Source organism: Hemicordylus capensis, chromosome 1 (assembly GCF_027244095.1).
Source record: "Hemicordylus capensis ecotype Gifberg chromosome 1, rHemCap1.1.pri, whole genome shotgun sequence".
NCBI lineage: Eukaryota > Metazoa > Chordata > Lepidosauria > Squamata > Cordylidae > Hemicordylus > Hemicordylus capensis.
Window position 1 is genome coordinate 265,172,967 of NC_069657.1, and position 20,354 is coordinate 265,193,320.

Consider the following 20,354-nt stretch of genomic DNA (forward strand, 5'->3'; position numbering starts at 1 on the left):
AGCCATGCAGTTCATCATCGCCTGGAGCAGTCCAATTTTTAATTTTCTTTGCTCTTTGCAGTCCAATTTTTAATTTTCTTTGCTCTTTCAGTTATTAATTCTGGTGTTATTATTAGATCTTGCATTTGTTGGTTACATTTTTCAACCTCTTTCACCCAGCCTGCTTTTTTATTATTATCTATTGGATTGTCCCATAATTTCCCCCAGAATTGCACTGTTTCATTTTTATTTGGTTTTTTATTTATTTTATTTGGTTTTTTATTTTATTTATTTATTTAGGTGTTTAAGCCAGAAGCCATGCAGTTCATCGTCGCCTGGAGCAGTCCAATTTTTAATTTTCTTTGCTCTTTGCAGTCCAATTTTTAATTTTCTTTGCTCTTTCACTTGTTAATTTTGGTGTTATTATTAGATCTTGCTTTTGTTTGTTACATCATCATCATCATCATCATCATAATCATTATTATTATTTATTTGATTTGCATACTGTCCTTCCAAAAATGGCTCAGGGCAGTTTACACAGAGAAATAACAAACAAATAAGATGGAACCCTGTCCCCAAAGGGCTCACAATCTAAAAAGAAACATCAGATAGACACCAGCAACAGTCACTGGAAGTACTGTGCTGGGGGTGGGTAGGGCCAGTTACTCTCCCCCTGCTAAATAAAGAGAATCACCACGTTAAAAGGTGCCTTTTTGCCAAGTTAGCAGGGGTTAAATATGGTACTTGCTATTAAGTAAATGTGCCTTGGATTGTAACTTCAAAAAATCTCCATCTCTTTCCTTCTTTTCAAGATCTTCAAAGGAGACAGACTCAATGGATTCCCTAGAGCAACACCAAGAATATAAACAAAACCCCAAGTCTCATCCAAAAGGTGACACTTCCAAGAGTGTCCTTTGAAGTTGTTCTTTTGTGCTTTTGATGCTTACCTGTGGCATGTACTGGTGGAGCAGCCATTGGGCATCATTCCAGGAGAGTGTTTCTGGTGCTAGGCACACCTGTGGGAAGAGTTGAGTAGAACACTGGCAAACAATCAAACAAACTGTAGTCTGTGGTAATTTTTGGCTTTGGATATACCTCTCTCTCTCTCTCTCTCTCTCTCTCTCTCTCTCTCTCTCTCTCTCTCTGAATCATTAGATCTGGGTCCGATCTCTCTCCATTACCAGAAGCATTGATGCCTTTTCCATTTTGCTTTCTAACAGGCTTTCAGCACATATTGTATTGTTATTATCTGGCCTGCCAAGTCTACAAGGCTGCTTTGAATTTAGGTTTCTCAACTGAAGCATGAGTTTTCATTGGAGTGCCATTAGGGTTTCCAGACTTTGATGATATTTCAATAATGCAATAAAAGGCAGGTCCTCACCACAACAAAAGGCGAAATATCATGTTGAAATAAACAGAAATCTTTTCCCTACAGAACATGGCCATGTTTTTGTACAACACTCCTCAGAATAAGTTCTTTTCTGGATCTAATTATTTTTGCCTATCAGTATAGTATTTACTGTTGTATATACATTAATGGCATGATATGATTTAGAGATGCAAAACTTTCTTTCCAAAACAGAGCTTTGAGTTTAATAATCAGAGAAGTTTGAAAATGAAATTTGCATGTGGCAGGGTTGTTGGGGTTGGTTGGTTTGTTGCCACAATCACCCATTTAGCATTCTTGTCATGCTGTCCCTTCTCCCTCTGTCCATAAATATTCCACACTTTCTCAGCAACATGGCATCTGCAAAATTACTAGCTTAGAGGGGATTAAATATTAAATTAATATGAAATACATTTTAAATGTACAAAAATAAACTAATTTATATCACATTTGTTTTAATGTGTCTGCTCTATGAAAAAATTATAAATGAGTAGATATGCACTCAGTTTACCTGATCAGTGCACAATACAGGAAATTTCTATTTTACCTCCATGTGAAATGGAACATTACTGGGATCACATACAAAGTATATAATATATTAAGGTCACTCACATGGCCACAAAGGGGTAAGCTAGGGGGAAAGCCAGGAGCCAACCTGCCTTCCCTTAGATGAACTGGAGTTTACTCTGGGCTCCGCCACTCATGTGCCCACATAACTGGCATGGCAGCAGACTCCCAAAGTGAGATTGGGGAGAAGGAAGTCCTCCTGTGTCCCACAATGCACTGTGTGGGATGCAAAGAGGCAATGAGGTCATTAGAAATAATTCTGATATCATAATGAAAGGGGCTGACAAAGGAGGAGCAGTAGTCTGCTATTAAAATGAAGTATATGGTATTACAATGAAATGAAATAAAAGTATGAAATCAAATCAAATAGACATTGTGAACAAACTGGGCTTTGTTCACGAAACAGCTTTCCAGAACCATATTCTGCAGGTCACTAGCTCAGACCCATGGAAAAATACCAAGATGAACTACATAGACTGATGGAAAGATTTCCTATAGATGTGGAGGAGCAAATATTGGATGATAAACCCCAGCAGTCTAAACCAAGAATATCCTATATTCTGTTAAAAAATTCCATCATAACTTCAACAACTTCCATTGCAAGGACATTAGGGGAAATTTCTTAAGTGGCAAAGTGGGAAAATGCTTGACTAACAAGCAGAAGGTTGCCAGTTCAAATCCCCACTGGTACTATATGGGGCAGCAGTGATATAGGAAGATGCTGAAAGGCATAATCTCATACTGCATGGGAGGAGGCAATGGTAAACCCCTCCTGTATTCTACCAAAGGAAACCACAGGGCTCTGTGGGCGCCAGGAGTCGAAATCGACTTGATGGCACACTTTACCTTTAAGAGTAGTTTGGCATTAGGAATAGTTTGGCTATCATTTACCTGGGGTGGGGGGTGGATCTCCCTCAATTGTGGTTGTTAGACAAAGCCTGGACAACTCTTTGTTGTGGATGCTCTAGCTCTGGATTTATTGCATTGAGCAAGGAACTAGATCAGGGATCCTCAGCGTTGGGCCTCCAGATGTTCTTGGACTTCAACTCCCATAATCCCCAGCCAATGGCCACTGGGCCTGGGGATTATGGGAGTTGAAGTCCAAGAACATCTGGGGGCCCAATGTTGAGGATTCCTGAACTAGATGGCCTATAATGAAGGGTGTGTGGGGGTGGGGGGCAGGCTCAGACTGGCCCACAGGGCAACAGGGCATATTCCCAGTATGCCCTGCCACACTCGGCAGCAATGAATACTCCCACCCTTAAGTACCCATTCTGTTTAAAACCCGGCGCCCTCCCCACATACATTCCACTGCCCTCTCAGTGCCCCCAGTCCAGCCCTGGTGGTGGTGGGGCGGGGGTAGGCTGGGTCCAACTGATCTTTACCCCAGATGGTGAAGTAAATATTGCTGAGAGCACAAACTGCGCTTCCAGATGATCCACACAGTGCCAAGCAGCACAGATGTCTGCAGGCCAGGATGACGTGGTGCACTGAGGGATTCCCCTGGGCAGACATACGATCCCAGCAGCAGGGTGAAGGGTGTGCTTGCCCCTTGAACCTTGTCTAACAGCTGGGCTACAGAGCTGAGTTTGGCAGTGCAGCAGTGCTGGGATCCACGTGGATCCTGGCGATTCTCACAGGCAGCCCTGGGCTTGGCTGATCATGAGAACAGCCTTAATAATTCTTAGGTTCACTTGACTGAGTGTCCCCCTGACATTTTATTTCATTTGAATCACTATATTTCTTCATGAGTAGGTGTTGCTTTATATTTAACTAAAAATAAACAGATTTAAATGACCTCAGCAGTACTCTTTCTAGATGATTGATAGCATAATTGGTAACACAGAACTTTGCAAAACATGAAACAAAACCAAGGTCTTTCCTAAATTAGTTTTACAATCTAACCCAGACTATTAGAATTTATTCCTAAACTACTTCCTTGCCACTTAGTCACACTTGCCCACCTTTCCCAAATGAGGAGACATTCTAAACACCACCCCAAATATCCCCATTAAATATCATATGCCGTAGGAATAACAGAAACAAAGACCTCTGCACGCCTCAACGTGAGCTCTGTAACATCTGTTATACAGTCTACATGTAAGCTCTGTGACTGCAAAGCCAAAGGTGTGCATAGTGGCCTCCCAGCTGAGCAATCAGGAGGGCCATTGCTTGTTGGAAATGGAGTTCCAGTGCATCGACCTTTTGCACCATCTAGGATGCAAATGACCACTAGGGGCATTGGGAGTAGAGGTAGCTACTGAGAGTCTCCTTCTAGCCCCTGCTTGCCTCTACTCTGTGACCCCTGCTTTGACTCTACAGGTACTTCCTGTTGTGTGAGTGAGCACTCTTCCTTTCCTTTTAGAGAGAAGATGGAAACACATCTCTCTCTCTCCCTATTCATTATGTTGTTGATCAATAGGATTAGGTCATTCCTCTCTCAGTGAATTTCACCAATAAACTAGTTAAGTAACTTCTGCAATGATCTTTATGTGTGTTCTTTGGTTCAACAACCAAACTCCACACTCTGTAACTGGAGTGGTAGCTTCCTTGGCACTTTGCTAAATAATTACAAACCCCAACATTGTTTTCCTGGATTTGGTCTAAAATGTATTGTTAAATTACCAACAGATCAGCAAGGAAGATATTCCTGTAGCAATAAACAGCAATAAACTTTATAAGAATTGTCTGTGTCAGTGGGCAGAGGAAGAAGCATGTTTCAATGTTTAGGAAAGAGGCCAGTGGCGAGAGGTGCCTTTAAAAAATCATTTCCAGCAATACTGCTGGCACCTGCAAGCTTCCGGGAGAAGCGGCATCCCACCCAGCATCCATGCTGCAACTGCAGCAGCTACAGCACTCACCTGGCCTCTGCGCATGCGTGGCAGCCAAGTGAATGCTGTAGCCATGGCAGCTGCCGCATGGGGTGCTGGTTGGGGGCGCTACTGCTCCTGGTGGCTTGCAGGTGCAAGCAGTGATGACTTTTTAAATGACTGGAAATGACTTTTTTAAAGTACCTCTCGCTGCCCCCCCACACACACAAACTCAGCACCACCCTCACCGACTGCTTCCGGGTTAGGGTTAAGAGAATTAATGGTGGTATATTTCTAATTACTTCATCTGCTAGGAAGAGCCCACCCCCCACTCCCACTCTCTGAAAGTATTTAGATGAGATCAGATTTTGAATACTGTACATACAAATTCTCAGTGCCCGAGAAGCTGTACATTCCTTGCAAGTTTCATCTCCTTTTGAATCCTTTTACTACTAATAGCTACACCAACAGCAGGAGCAACCTGTTGGACTAGCTCAAGGAGGTGTCATTAGTCATATAGCTCAACAGGTGTTGCAATATAATGTATAGCTCCGAGGGCTGTGTGTTAAACTATACACTCCTATTGAATCGTTGCAACAACCTGAGGCCAAGTATTAGAAATCCTCTGGCTGTCAAAGAGGGAGGAGAGAAAAGGCCCCCCATGGAATCTGGAATGTGTTTCTACTTACTGTCTATCCAAGTAAAATAAAACGATTTCTCCTACAACCATATGGTTCCCCTTAGACAAGAAACTGTATATATTGGTCTAAATCCACAATCATCTTGCTGACATATTATTCTCTATATTAGAAAATCACTACAACCTGTGCGCACTGTAGCAGTTCCTAAAACGAAGTGCAACAAATCTGGTGGGAAAGAAGGCAGCCTTTTCAAAGTAAGGCCAGAGGGAGGGGTTTCTCTGAGGGAGCAGGTTCCTAGAGGCAGGTGTGATGATGATGATGATGCACAGGCCTTTCTTCAGACTGCCATAAATGGCCGGTGGACTGTGATCAGCTTACTGGGTCACAAGTTGCACAGGCCTGTGTCAGTCCTGAAGAAGGCAAATGCATGCTGCTTCATGAAAAAGGGGTTTTCACACAGTTCAGATATTACTATCTACATGTTTTTCCCATGACACTCAATGGATGCGAAAGCTGGACTTTGAAGAAGCAGGACAGAAAAAGTATTAACGCTTTTGAACTTTAGTGCTGGAGATGACTTTTAAGGATACCACGGACAGCCAGGAAAACAAACAAATGGGTCATAGAAAAAAAATCAATCCAGAACTTTTACTCGAGGCACAAATGACCAGGCTCAAACTTTGAACACATTGTGCCAACACCCAGCTCCCTTGAGAAGCCCATAATGCTGGGAAACGGTGAAGGAAAAAGAAGAGGGCGACCAGCAGCAAGGTGGATGGACTCAATTACGACAGCAATGTATGTCACCACTGAGAGACCTCAAAGGCCAAGCTGAAAACAGATCATTCTGGAGAAAATCTATCTATGTGGTCACTAAGAGTTGACACCAACTTGACGGCACTTAATCAATCAATCTACATGTTAGGTATATTGGTCTATGGCCGTAATAAAGTATTGTTCTGTTCTACATGTTAGGGCTAGGTAGTGTTTCAGTTTTTTAAAAAATAGAAGAGGCACCTAAGTGTTCAGACTTTACTAGAAAAAATGTTCAAAAAGAGTTGCAGAATGACTCCAGGGACTGGGCTGGGGGGAATTTGCTGCAGCATTGTCACATGTGCTAACCAATAGGCACCTGCAGCAGCCAGACAATATAGATTTTCATTTTCTCCTGGAAATTTTCATGTTAAATTTTACTAAACCGTATATTCCTGCAAAACACACAGAACTTTCTTTATATATGATAACGGCGGCAAGAATCCTTTATGTTTCCTGTTGGAAAACAAATCAGATCCCGACCTTAGATGAATGGCAACTCAAACTATGGGAGTATGCATCAATGGCCAAAATTACTGCATATATTAAAATAAATCTGAGGATATTTTTTTCCAGACATGAGAACCATTTATTTAATATAATATATTGCAGGGTTTGGTACCTCATCTGAGATTCGGTTTTTCCTTGTAAAGGAAATTAATGCAGATAGTAGGAGTATCAATTTTGTTATCTTTCAGTTCTGCAGTCAAATATTTTACAGAGTCGGGGAAGGGAGGGAGACATATATTGGTTGGAGGAATTCAGGTTGATGTATACAAATTATAATGAGAATCATTGTACTAGCTTTGCTTAATTATTTTATTTCTCTTTTTTCTTTTTATTTCTTTTTTGATGTTTCTCTGTTTATATCTTTGTCAAAACAATAAAAAGAAAGAAAGGAAAGGAAAGGAATATAAAGGGTGTTACAAGGTCTGAGGGAGGCATGTCAGCTACCACCCTCGGTGACTGTGTTTTGACTCAAGTGGGGGAAATCAGCCTCAAATGGTGCAGACCCATGAACAGCAATAAAATACCTTAAGAGCTGAGTGGAACAGGTGGCTGCATGCAATGTGGAAGAAGAAAGAAGGAGGGTGGAGATGTGACTTTGAAAAGAAAGGGTTGCTTTATTGAGGGATAGTAGGGGTACAGAAAGAGAAAAGGTGGTCAGTTAGACATGTTACCAAGTTACTATACTTGGAAAGGGGATAGAGGCTTGAGGGTGAAGAGAGAGGGAGGGAGAGGGAGGGATGGCATTTGTCACATCTACCTAGATCTTGTTGTGGGACTCTGTGGAGCTCAAGCATGGAGCAGGCTCATTGGCATACCTGGGCAGCGTGGGGTTCCATGTCTGGTGTCACAGCGCATGCAGGTACACAGGCAGCAAGTGTGGCAAAAGGCAAAAGCCTGAATGGCAAAAATACTTGCATGTGGCAAAAACTCTAGCAAAAGGGCTAGGTAGCAAAGGCTGCATTCGCACATTAATGCTAAACTAGAGGTAAATGGGGCAGAGGTTGGAACTCTGTTATGTTTGAATGCGTGCAACTGCAGTTCTGAGGCAAAAACAACCTGTGGTTTGCCTTGCCAAACTCCAATCGGAACCTTCAGTTTGTAGTAAGTTTCACCACTCCAACCTGAGGTTTGGTGATGGCAGAGTTATGTCTGAATGTGGACACCACCATAACTTTGGTTTCATGCAGCTTTTGGAACTGTAATAATAGAGAAGGCAACCCCAGACCCACCCAGGAACACGGTAGCTCTATGCATGCCATGACTCTCGAAGGTTGCCTCTTGGCTAAAGTGCCATGCACCCACCATCCTCCTTTCTCTTCCTGACTCTGCCCGGCAACAGTGACATCATGGCCCTGCATTCAGAGTATTTAAAGAGAAATCACCCTTTTGGGTTTTACTGGCTTTCTGTCACTTTCAAGAGGGACAGGGTGCCTCCCTTCAAATATAGGAGAGAATGTCAAGGACTGTGAAAAGTGGGGAGGCAATCCCACCCACCACTGCACATGGCAGCTGTCTGTGCTGAAATACAGGTGTGCATTACACACCACTGCATAGCAATGATGCACCCCAACAGGGCCCCCTCTTTGGGATCGCTGTGTCTCCAAGGAAGTTTAGTGAGGGTTCTGTCCCTGACACAACAATGCCCCTCGCCAGACAACCTTTGCTGTGATCATGTGAACCCTTAACATTGGTGGCCAGGCATAGGAAAGGTTATACTTGCACAAAAGGTGTGCAGCTGCTACAATGGAAGGTGGTGGCCATGGGGTGCAAAAGCACCCACAGCGAGGGCCCTCTTCTCCAGATGCTGAATGGAAGATTTTTTTGGTATTAAAAGCAGGGGACACAGCTTGGGATTGCTGTTCTCTCCCTGCAGCATTGTAAAATTAATTCTGTGCTGTCTAACGGCCTCCTGGTTTACGTGAGGTGGAATTATATGACTCCCTGCAGGCTGCTGCTGTGGGGATGCACATTGAACTTTTGAGACCCTGTTGTGGGCAAATTCTACATCTGGGAAAAACTGGGTGGGGGTGTGTGAAGACCGTGATGGGGGAGGAGGCCCCCATCAGCGAGCCACCCCATCTCCCATTGTCCTCACTAGGCATGTGCCTCACAATGTGGGAAAGGTTGCTTATTAACTTCAACACCAGCAGGGATGCTTGGATGAGGGGCTTGTTCTGTGAGAGGAAACTTGTCCTACTTCAAGAATAGGGCACAGATGTGGAGCCTGGGGGCCTCCAAGGCTACTCTGGCATTCTCACACCCCACTCACCTTGTTCCTCCCTATGAACACTCAATGAATCTGTCATCAATGCCCACTCTAGTTGTCCTTGGTGGTATCTATTGCCCTGCGGCTGCCCTTTAGTTTGAAGCAGTCTACAGCACTATCAAGGCCTGTCGGCAGTAGATACTTTTGATGAGGCCTTGAGGGCATGTCCTGGCCCACTCCCACGGTGCATGGAGTAATTGCCTGGCCACACCCACATGCATCCAGTGCTGCACGTGTGCACACAACATGTGGCCCCTTCCATACACCCGCCCAGATTGCCAGTCACAAAAACACAGGGGTTTGGTGGCCACTTGTGACACCTGGACACTTAGATGCTCCAAGCAGCCATGCAGTCCCATCCCTTTTCTGCTGCCACACCATCAACTGGTGGCAGTGGCACCACCAGTGCCATGGGGAGCAGCCAAGCTGGGGATTCCTCAAGAAAGGTCTGTGCCGAGCTTTGGATAGAGTGGAGACTGGGGTGCTTGTGGAACTGTAGGCAGGCGAGGGTGTGCAGGCTGAACTCCAGAATGAGTTCGCAACAAGGCCTCTCTGGAACACTGCCCCTTGTTCTGCCTGCTGTGTGGGTTAGGTGGGCAGGCACTGCTGCCCACTACCAAACCCTTGGATGCCCCAAGTGGGTGGCATGCACAATTAAAGCACCCATGTAGGCATGCTCCATCGACTTACTTCCCTGCTGGCAAGAGAGGGATAGTTTTGCCATGGCAGACACAGCACCCAGCATCGCAGTCCATAGCATGGTGGAGATGGTTCTGAGCACCATGGAGGAGGAAACAAGACAGAGATCCCAGAAAAGGAGGTGCTTGCTGCAGGAACTAGGGTGTTTGGGGCCTGCAGGGGCAGCAGCTGCCCATGAGGAGTCTGTATGGTTCTTTGTGGGGTGCCTGCCGGAGACAGGGGTGCTGAGCTGGTAAACCCTGCGGCCCCACTCCTGAGGACTGTTGGTAGCAGCAGGGAGACATGGGCAGTGAGAGCAGCCTTTGCAAGGCACTTCTGGGAGCATCTCCCTCCAACCCACTGCCAAGGTGGGCAAGTGTATGGTGCTGGAAAGGTGCTCCACTTTTAAAACTGGTGATGATAGCATGGGATCATTGTCCACAGCTGCGGCATCAGTAGGATCAGAAATTGGAAACATCTGTCCCTGCCGTGCAAATTAAAAGACTGCCAGTGTATTGCTGTTAAATAAAGTTAAAGAAGTCTTAAATAAGCCTGTGTGTGAATGGAAATGCAGAACCCTCCCCCCCCCACCAAGATGTGGCCAGTGGTAAGGAGGGTGATATGCAGTTTAGGTGGTTGAATGCAGCAGGGGAGGACATATTCCCCCACACCACCCCTACATTTGCTGTGTATTGAATGGATGGCACTGGCGATACATGGTGCAAAGCGAGATTGCTTTTAATGAGCCATGAGGTGTATCGATCCATGGATCCTTAGGTTCACAAGGTGCAGAGGGAGGGAAAGTAGAACTATTTGGCAACCATGCAGAGGAGAATGGGATGTGGAATGCCCCCCCCCCCCGCAATGCTGTCCGCATCCAGTCAAATGCATATGGGTTTAAAGAATAAAGCCCCCCCATCTCAATGAGTGGCCCCACCAACCAACCACCCCCACATGTGGATGTGCCCCTCTGCAGTCCTGCCTATCAAAGAATTAGTGTATGATTCAATGCTTTGCTGCAGATTAATAGCAAGGACATCATTGGGAGGGCGGTGAGGAAAGGATTAAACTGTCATCAGCCTGACAAAGATGGCTGGCAGAGCCAGAACGGAGCATGATTGACACACCCCCTTGGGGATTGTGGCCAATAGAGGCTGCCTGGATGATGTGCTGAAGCCCTGCCCTCAGTCTGGCAATGCGAGAAGCACACAGCTGCCTGGGATATGGCCTTGGAGGCCAAAGAGGAGTGGGGGGAGCCAGATCTCAAACTGCTGAACCATGGTTGGACGGATATCTGCAGTGTGATTCACAGTTTGAAAAATTAACGGTGAGTTCATCAACCTCCAGTTTCACATTGCATGGAAATGTGCCCATTGAGAGAGAGAAGCAGCAGCAGCAGTAGCAACACGATTCTATGTTTGAAGGGGTTCTTATAGGCAAAAATATACCCTGGAGCATTGACTAGAGGCTGAGGCCTAGCAGAGACCAATCCTTGGATAATCTTTGATTGAGTTTAGGAATTCTTGCTACCAACAAGGCATGAATTATTGGTTCACCCATTGCTTCTTCCTATATGTTCCTTGACAAAGAATATTTATGAAAGGGAGATTGCTGGAGCAATCACCTTCTTGACAGAGAAGGGAGGAGGGAACATCACACATCCTGGCATATACTGGCTATTTCTGATAACGATGGTGAGGAATAGATGAGGAAAGAGTTCAATTCTTTCCAATTCATTTCAATTCGTGAAAGAAAGAAAGAGAGAGAGAGAGAGAGAGAGAAAGAAAGAAAGAAAGAAAGAAAGAAAGAAAGAAAGAAAGAAAGAAAGAAAGAAAGAAAGAAAGAAATTCAACCCTGAAGACTCTTATCAAACTAGAAGAAGAAGAGCTTGCATTCCTTTCTCCTTTGTTCCTTTTACAACTCTAAGATGGGTCTGTTCTGTGTTTCTCCTGCCGGTGCTGTTCTAATGCAATCAGGGAGGAGCATCTCCTCCGGCTTGCTGCTGCGCAGGTCTTTGCCAATGAACCCAAGAAGTGCCTTTTAGGAAGGACCAGAAGGACCTTGTAGTTTGCCAGAAGGACCTTGTAGCTGGAATGCAGCCAACATTTCTCTTCCAAGCAAAATATATAGAGAGAAAATGCCCGAGGCTTGAGTTGAGGAGGTACACTGAAGCACCCCCAAATAGTGAAGCGAGCAGGTCTTGTAACCAGCATCACTGAGTTAATAAAGTAGCCTTTAAACATGCAAATACTATTGCAATAGGGTTATGCAAACAAGGGGTTAGAGATGTCCAGTGAACAAGAAATAGCAAGAATTTTCACAGATCCAGCACCAGTACCCAGATCTGGTGGGAAGTATAAGAAGGACCTCAGCAGAAACCTGCCCCTACTACTTTAGGTTGCAGGCTTTCTCAGAGGGGAAGGGGTTTTGGTAGAAGTGCATAGTGACTGACTAATACAGGGCAAACAAAAAGCTAGTACAGGTGACCTTAGGAGGATTATTGCTGTGTTCCAGGAGGAACAGCCTCTTAAAGCTCCTGCCCAGTGCCTATGGGAACCTGCTGTTTCAAATAACCAATACATTTGATAACAGGTTTTGGGATACCCATAAAGAATAGATTGCTTCATAAACCTAGAAATCAGGTTGGGAAATCTTTTCCAGAAAATATACCTCATTAATCAAACCAGTGATGAGGTAATAGCTTCCCCTCCCTCTAAATGAAAACTCAGTGTATCAGGCAGTACAAAGGTGACTCTCTTTGGGATCAGATATCTTCATAGCACTTTCATAGCATCTGTGTTTTGCACAGATCAGGTAGCTTCATTCCTCAAAGGCTGAGATAATTATCTCTTTGAGGAATTGTGGACAGCTTATTCATTCTGGTGCTGAGGTAAAACATCTTGGAGGAAGTACTGTGTTGTTACTGTGTTGTATTCAAACAATGCAAGGAACTGAGTAGGTAAGGTGATACATATGAACATCCAAAACAAAACGACTCATAGATCCGCAGCAGAGATTATACTACTAGCTATGCAAGAAGAGAGGGAAGGAGGGAGGGAGACCACCAGCTCTAACTTGCTAGAATCAAGACAAAAAAAACTCTCCAAAGATGTAGAAATACTCATGACAAGCATGTACAGAGAAGGACTGTCAAGTTCATCCCAGAGAATGAGACATGCATATGTGAAATATTTTGCTAGACCAACTTCTGTTAGTGAACAAATAAGATAATTGTATCAGGAAGTCTCCTGACTAGCTCAAGAGTTGTAGATTTGCTAACAACTGGAACTCATCATAGCCCCATCCACACACTATTATTATTTCTTGTTTACACAGTCAGACAGGTGTTATTGACTGGTTTGTTTTATCCAGACATCGAGTCCTTCCTAAGGACCTGGGATGGCTGGATTTTATCATCAATACTCTTGGTTATTATACAGTAGATATTGTTGCAAAATATAGGCTGTTCCCAGTAAAGTTGCTTTTTGTAATTGGCTGATGGTGATTTCTGTGGCCCCTATGGTGTTGAGGTGCTCTTCAAGTTCTTTTGGAATTGCACCTAGGGCGCCAATTACCACTGGGATGATTTTGGACTTTTTCTGCCACAGCCTTTCAATTTCAATTTGTAGATCTTTGTCTTTTGTTATTTTTTCTATTTCTTTTTCTTCTATTCTGCTATCCCCTGGTATTGCTATGTCAATTATTTTGACTTGTATTTCTTTTTTTGCGACTACAATTATATCTGGTGTAATGTGTGGCAGATGTTTGTCTGTTTGTAGTCGGAAGTCCCATAATATTATTGCATCTTCATTTTCTTCAACTTTTTCAATTTTATGGTCCCACCAATGTTTGGCTACAGATAGCTTGTATTTTTTGCAGATGTTTGAGTGTATCATCCCTGCTACCTTGTCATGCCTTTGTTTGTAGTCAGTCTGTGCGATCTTTTTACAACAGCTGATGTGGTCCACTGTCTCATCTGCTTCTTTACAAAGGCTTTGCATTTGTTCTTAGTACCTGTTCTTGTGCAGCCAGTATTAAACCCTCTGTTTCTTTCTTCAAGTTGCCATTCATAAGCCATTGCCAGGTCTTGGTGATGTCTGATTTTCCACTTATATTGTGCAAATATTGACCATGCAGTGGCTTATTTTTCCATTTTTTTGCTCGGTTCTTGACTTGTTCTTTCTTGTAGACCTGCTTTGTTTCATTGGTGTTGAATAGTTTCTCATTATTGACCATCTGAAGTGCATCTTCTTCACTGTCCTTTATATATTTTGCAAGGTCTCTTTTCTCCTCCTCTACTGTTTGATGGACTTGCAGCATTCCTCTTCCACCTGAGCTGCGAGGGAGGTATAGCCTATCTACATCACTGCGGAGGTGCAGAGCATGATTGATGGTCATTATTTTCCTGGCCTTACGATCTAGCATTTCTAGCTCTGCCTGGGTCCAGCCTATTATTCCTGCAGTGTATTGGATAACAGGTATAGCCCAGATGTTTATGGCATGTATGGTGTTCCTGCCATTGACTTTGGACTTCAGGATTTTTCTAACTATCCTGATATATTCACTTCCAATTTTTCTTTTAACTTCAGTGTGTGCGATGTTATCAGCCTGGAGAATGCCCAAGTATTTGTAATGTTCTTTCTCTTCCAGGTTCTTGATCTTGCTTCCATTGGGCAATTCTATTCCTTCTGTTTTTCTTAATTTTTCCTCTGTTCATTATTAATGCAGCACACTTGTCTAGTCCAAACTCCATTGCTATATCGCTACTGAATATACGGACAGTGTTTAGCAGTGATTCGATTCCTGACTGGGACTTTCCATACAACTTCAGATCATCCATGTAAAGCAGATGGTTGATTTGACGATGTTTTAGATGTTTGGTATCCGAGGCCTGTTTTGTTTAGTATTTGTGAAAGTGGAGTCATAGCGATTATAAACAACAGAGGGGATAGTGAGTCCCCTTGGAAAATACCTCTTCTAATCCTAACCTGTCCAAGTGTCTTGCCATTGATTGTTAACTGTGTACTCCACATGCTCATTGCTTTTTAAATAAATATCTGAATGTCTTCACTGACACCAGTTGTTTCTAAACATGTTAGTATCCATGTGTGAGGCAATGAGTCGAAGGCTTTCTTGTAGTCAATCCATGCAACACTTAGATTTGTTTTTCTTCTCTTGCAATTTTCTAAAATCATTTTGTCGATCAGCAGCTGGTCTTTTGTGCCTCTGGTGTTCGGGCAATTTCCTTTGTGTTCAACTGGAAGCTTTTTGTTAGCTAATAAGTGTTGCATGACTTCATCTGCTATTATTCCAGTTAATAATTTGAACATGGTAGGCAGGCAGGTTATCGGTCTATAATTACTTGGAACTGCACCTTTTGCTGGGTCTTTCATGATGAGATGAGTTTTCCCAGTTGTTAGCCATTGTTCAATATCACCTCCTTGCAAAATGTGATTGAACTGTTTTGATAGTTGTTTATGAAGGCTTGTTAGGTGTTTAAGCCAGAAGCCATGCAGTTCATCATCGCCTGGAGCAGTCCAATTTTTAATTTTCTTTGCTCTTTGCAGTCCAATTTTTAATTTTCTTTGCTCTTTCAGTTATTAATTCTGGTGTTATTATTAGATCTTGCATTTGTTGGTTACATTTTTCAACCTCTTTCACCCAGCCTGCTTTTTTATTATTATCTATTGGATTGTCCCATAATTTCCCCCAGAATTGCACTGTTTCATTTTTATTTGGTTTTTTATTTATTTTATTTGGTTTTTTATTTTATTTATTTATTTATTTATTTTCTTATTTATTTCTATGTTTCTTGCAGTTTCTCCTTCTATGCTTTGGTAGAAACGTCTCTGATTCGACTGGAATTGGAGATTCTACCTGTGTTGTGTGATTCTGGCTTCGTATCTGCTAATTTTCTTTGATACTGCTGTTATTTGCTGCTTTATTATTTCCAGGACTTCTCTAATTTTCCTTGAATCTAGGTGGTATTTTTGGATCAGATACTGTTTGGTGTTTTCATTCTTTAGCGTCTTGTCTTTCATATCTTTCAATTTACTAGCATCTGATCTAAGCCTGGAGATTTTATTTTCTAATCTAATCTTCCATTTAGGTGATGTACTGCTTTCTTTTTATATAGTTATATAGTTATAGTTAGTTTCTTTTATATAGTTATTCATTTGTTATATTCAGTGCATATACAATAGCATACTTCCTATCTGTGCTCTGCATCTGATGGGTCCTGTACCCAGATTCTACTGTAAAACAAATGCATTTATAGTCACTTATGCAAAAAACATGTACATGTATACAAACATCTGTATGCATGTACAGCATACTGTCTGAACAGAGCTTTTGTCACAGCCAGATCCAGCACACTCCAATGGGCCACAGTATCTTTTCTCCTCTGCATACCATGTAAAAGATACAAATACACACACATTCCATCTTTTTGAGTCAATTTTGTTTTCATACATTGAGAGCACTATACTATTCAAGCGTGCTACCTGCTCTTCAATTCTGTTTATTGGTTAGATTTGTATGACAGCCTTTGATTCACCATGGGTCCCTGAGGGGGCTCACATAAAAATAATAGCTGACATAATGAGGAAAACTACTCAGTGTAGTCCATTGAAATTAAAAGGACAAGTTAGACAATGCCTAACTTTTCCATTTAATTTCAATTGGACTGTTTTAGTAATTCTCCTCATCTTGTCTGCCAACAAAACAATTGCGTTTGGCATGATGACATCAGCACAACTGGGAACTATAGTTAGCAGCACAGGGGGAGTTAGCACACTTAGCACAGGGGAATATAGTACATTTCCCTGCTCTGAGCTCTCCTGGTTCCTGTTTTGCAGCTGTAGAAGCATGCCTCTTTTTGAAAGCAACACCTGTGTCTATTTCTTATTTGGCCACACAGGTAAATATTTGGGGGGGGGCTTTTTTGCCCAGGGGCTTATGGCTGCTCCGGGTTTATTCTTAAGAATTCTTTTGCCACAAAAAATACAAAGTTAGGGGTGTGCACAGAACCGCTCTGGGTAGTTCAGTTCAAATTTGAACTGAAATCGAACCCAACTTCCTGGTTCGTGAGCCAGTTCATTAGAACCAGCTGGCAGTTTGATTCGTGCACTAGAGCCGTAGTGACAAAAATGGTCTCTGCACATGTGCAGAGGTCATTTGTGGAGGCCCGAACTGGGCCCCCGCCAGCCCACACTGATGAGGGGGGAGCGCTGGCGGGGCCTAGGAGAGCCACTGGCAGTCTGTCACCACCAATGAGCTGCACCACTGCTGCCATGTGAAAGGTGAGCTCCTGCCTGCCCACATCCACCCTTTTTCAAGCCCATAGAGTTCCCCTTTGCTTGTAAGGGAAAATCCTTACCAGATTCCACTTTGCAAGCATGCAGAACCAGTCAAACCAGTCCGGTCTGAACTGGCCCTGGTTCGTCTCAAACTTGAACAAGTCCCCCTTGCGGGGGGGGGGTCCAGTTTAAGCTCAATCCTATATCTATCTATCTATCTATCTATCTATCTATCTAAAGCTTATATCCTATACAGAACACACGATATACAAAGTTGCTATTTTCTAGTGGTTTCCCTGAGGAAAAGTCATTTGTTGAAATATATTGGCCCCAATAAATAATATGTTTCTACTGCACCTTAAAGGTTTTCTCTCCTATTGTTTCTGCGCTGTTGCCTTCCCTCCCTCTTTCTCCTAAGTTCAGCTCAGCCATGGTGAGAGCATGGTCTCCCAGATTCAGTTAGTTAGCTGTCTCAGAGAAGAGAAGAGTCTCAGTTCAAGGTGCTGGTACTAATTATTAACACTCTTTTTGGCTGGGACTAAAATAACCTAAAATAACCCAGTCACCTTAAGTGGCACAGTGGGGAAATGCATGACTAACAAGCAGAAGGTTGCCAGTTAACTCTAACCCTAACCAAAAGAAAACCACAGGGCTCTGTGGGCACCAGGAGTCAAAATCGACTTGACGGCACACTTTACCTTTAAAATAACCCAAGAATCACCTTATCCTTCATGAACTCACTGAAATTATAACATCTGTTTTGGAGACCCTTCTCTGTGTCTCAGTGTCAGCAAAGGTGGCACTGGGAGACAGGGCCTTCTCTGCAGTGGTGCCTCAGTAGTGGAATACCCTCCCAAGGGCACTCCCTTTATCTGCTCAGGCTCCCTTTATCTGCATTTAAGCACATAATGCAGACATTTTTGTTCCAGCATGCTTTTATAATACACAAGTTATCATTTTAATCTTGGTTGCTGGGTACATTATATTGCTTGTACATTGATCATTTTTGTATTAATTTTGTTGTGATGTTTTTAACTTCTCTTTTAAATATGTTGTAATTCTTTTTTTTGCTAGCAGCTTTGGTAATAATGCCATAGAAAAGCAAGGTGTCAATGAGTAAACAAGTCAGTGTTTTTCATTGCAAGGTATTAGCTCCCATTGATCCTAAGTGTAGTTCCCTGACTAATTGTTGGTTAGGCTTTTGCAAAGCTCCAGCCAAAGACAAATACTTCCCTCACCAGCACTGTGCAGAGCTGAACATTCCCCCTGCTATTGCCCAGCAGTACTCTTTAAGGGAAACCAAGCCCTCTGGAGCCCCAGTGCCATCTTGGAAGATGTGTGCTGAATGCTGGGAAGTATAATCCTTCCCAACACTTTCCCCACAGAGCTCTATGGTAATGCACTGGGAAGGACTACACTTCCCAGTGATCCGTTGATGCTTCCAAGATGGTGCTTGGACTTGACAGGACTCCATTTCTCTTGAAGGGTTTCCCTCTGGTGCTGGGGAAAGTGCAGCACTGCATGGAGGTCAGTGTGGTTGGATATGGCTTTTGCAATGGAAAGCTTTTTGCCAAAGTGGCTCCGGCTTGAAAAAGTGAAGGGGGGTTATTGAAGCAAATAATGAATGAATGAAAAGGAATCCTTATGATCTCCCCCTCCTCATCTTTTTAATGAATGTTTAAAAGACTATAAAGAGTATGTCAGGAATGCTATACACAGGACAGTAAATATCAGATTTGAAGGTTTTCCCCAGGCAAGAGGGGGAATAATCAGCATGTGCTGAAGGAAGTGTGGCTGTCAGGGTGCAGGTGGTAACATCATACCTGGACTGTGGAAAGCGTTTCCTAAGGGAGCATTTCCTCACTGAGGAGAGAGATAGCTTTGCCACATTGGTGTTGATTTATGCACCTTTTTTCCTCTGGAAGCTGCTAGGCTCATTAATCCAGGGTTGATGCATTCTGTCAGCACATGATAAAAGTTATACCCTCTGTGAAAGAGACGATTTGGTTCCAGATGGATGACAACCTTCCATTCCTTGCAACAAAGCTTTCTCAAGCAGCCTCATCCCTCTTCCTACAACTCTGGCTGAATCAATTGTTTTCCTTTGTAGCACAGACCTTCATCTTCTGACCTCAAAAGATGACCTGAGATTAGCTTGATAAAAGTCACCAACATTCTGAGAAGCAAAACATCCGTCTTCAGCCAGGTCTATGAGCACTGCAGCCATGCTGAAGAAGACCATCAACTCATGAAGGCTGTAATCCATGGTGCACTTACTCCCATTTAACTGAACAAGAATTACTTCTGAGTAAACATGCAAAAGATCAGACTGAACAGCAGGGGGGAAGGGAGGAAAGAACTTTTGAGTGGGAAATATGAGTTATTAGGTGTGGGGGGGTTGTCCGTAAAATAAAGGTAGGGGGAGCTCTTCAAATGCTTTGGAGAGTTCTTCAACCTTGCTGAAAAAAACTTTAAAGAGACAGAAGGCCCTGGATTGTCTACACTGCACAGTTGTACCAAAGAAGTCATCTGTTCAACCTAGGTAGGTGACATAACAATGTTTGATTGGACTTACATCTATTCTTTCTTACAAAATTGGGAAGTGTGACTGAGATGTTGTTGTTTGAAAGGATGTTTTAGATCTGTGGTTCAGTTTTGCCTGAATTGTTCTGATTTTTCAAGCTATTTTCTAAAACCACAAAACACTCTCTTCAACAAATCTGAAACCAACAATTCATTATGATATCTGAGCTTCTTGCCCAAAATATTTTGTTAGGTTAATTGAAACCAACCCATTACTCCTCACAAATATTTCAAAGACTCTAACTTGCAGTGCGGGCCATCAATATATTTCTGCCTGAAGTAAAACGTCAGCGATGTTCCCGCCACCTATTTTTAATGGTCGATAGAGATGAGGCATGGATACAGGCAAAGGCCACCCCTCTGGGGTGGTCTGCTGGCCAAATAACATCACTTGGTGGGGAGGTCTGATCCGCTGAAGGAATACCCCAACCCCACATTTCAGGAACCTGTTCTCAGGAACATATTCTACGGCATCTAGCTGTATGATTTATGATTCCATCTAGCTATATGAGTGACTGACCCCTAGTGTGGCTACAGCTGGGATGCAGACCTTCTGCACTGTATTCATGTCTTATTATTGCATGGATGTTATTTCTTTATTTACTTGAAATATTTATGTTCCGCCCCTCTGACACACTGCTGCACGGGGCGGCTTACAATAAAAGTATAAACACATAAAATCCATGATAAAATAATAAAAGAGTAAAAGACAAAATGCAATAAGGGTGGTATAGAAATTGAATGAATAAAATAAAATAAAATAAAATAAAATAAAATAAAACATTCTAAAACATTCTAAAACAAATAAAAGAGCAGATAATA

General features: G+C 42.9%; 1 long non-coding RNA gene across 3 annotated transcripts in view; it reads left to right on the forward strand.

Moving 5' to 3' along the window:
• Positions 1–20,150, forward strand: part of LOC128340509 (uncharacterized) — a 41,091-nt gene extending 20,941 nt beyond the window's left edge. For 2 of the 3 annotated variants that reach the window (XR_008313767.1, XR_008313769.1), the window contains exon 4: positions 792–1,864. This is a non-coding gene — a long non-coding RNA (uncharacterized LOC128340509). Of the gene's footprint in view, positions 1–791; positions 1,865–19,059 lie in introns of those variants that run through there. The other variant, XR_008313768.1, reaches the window with a different exon arrangement.
• Positions 20,151–20,354: the final 204 nt, after the last annotated feature.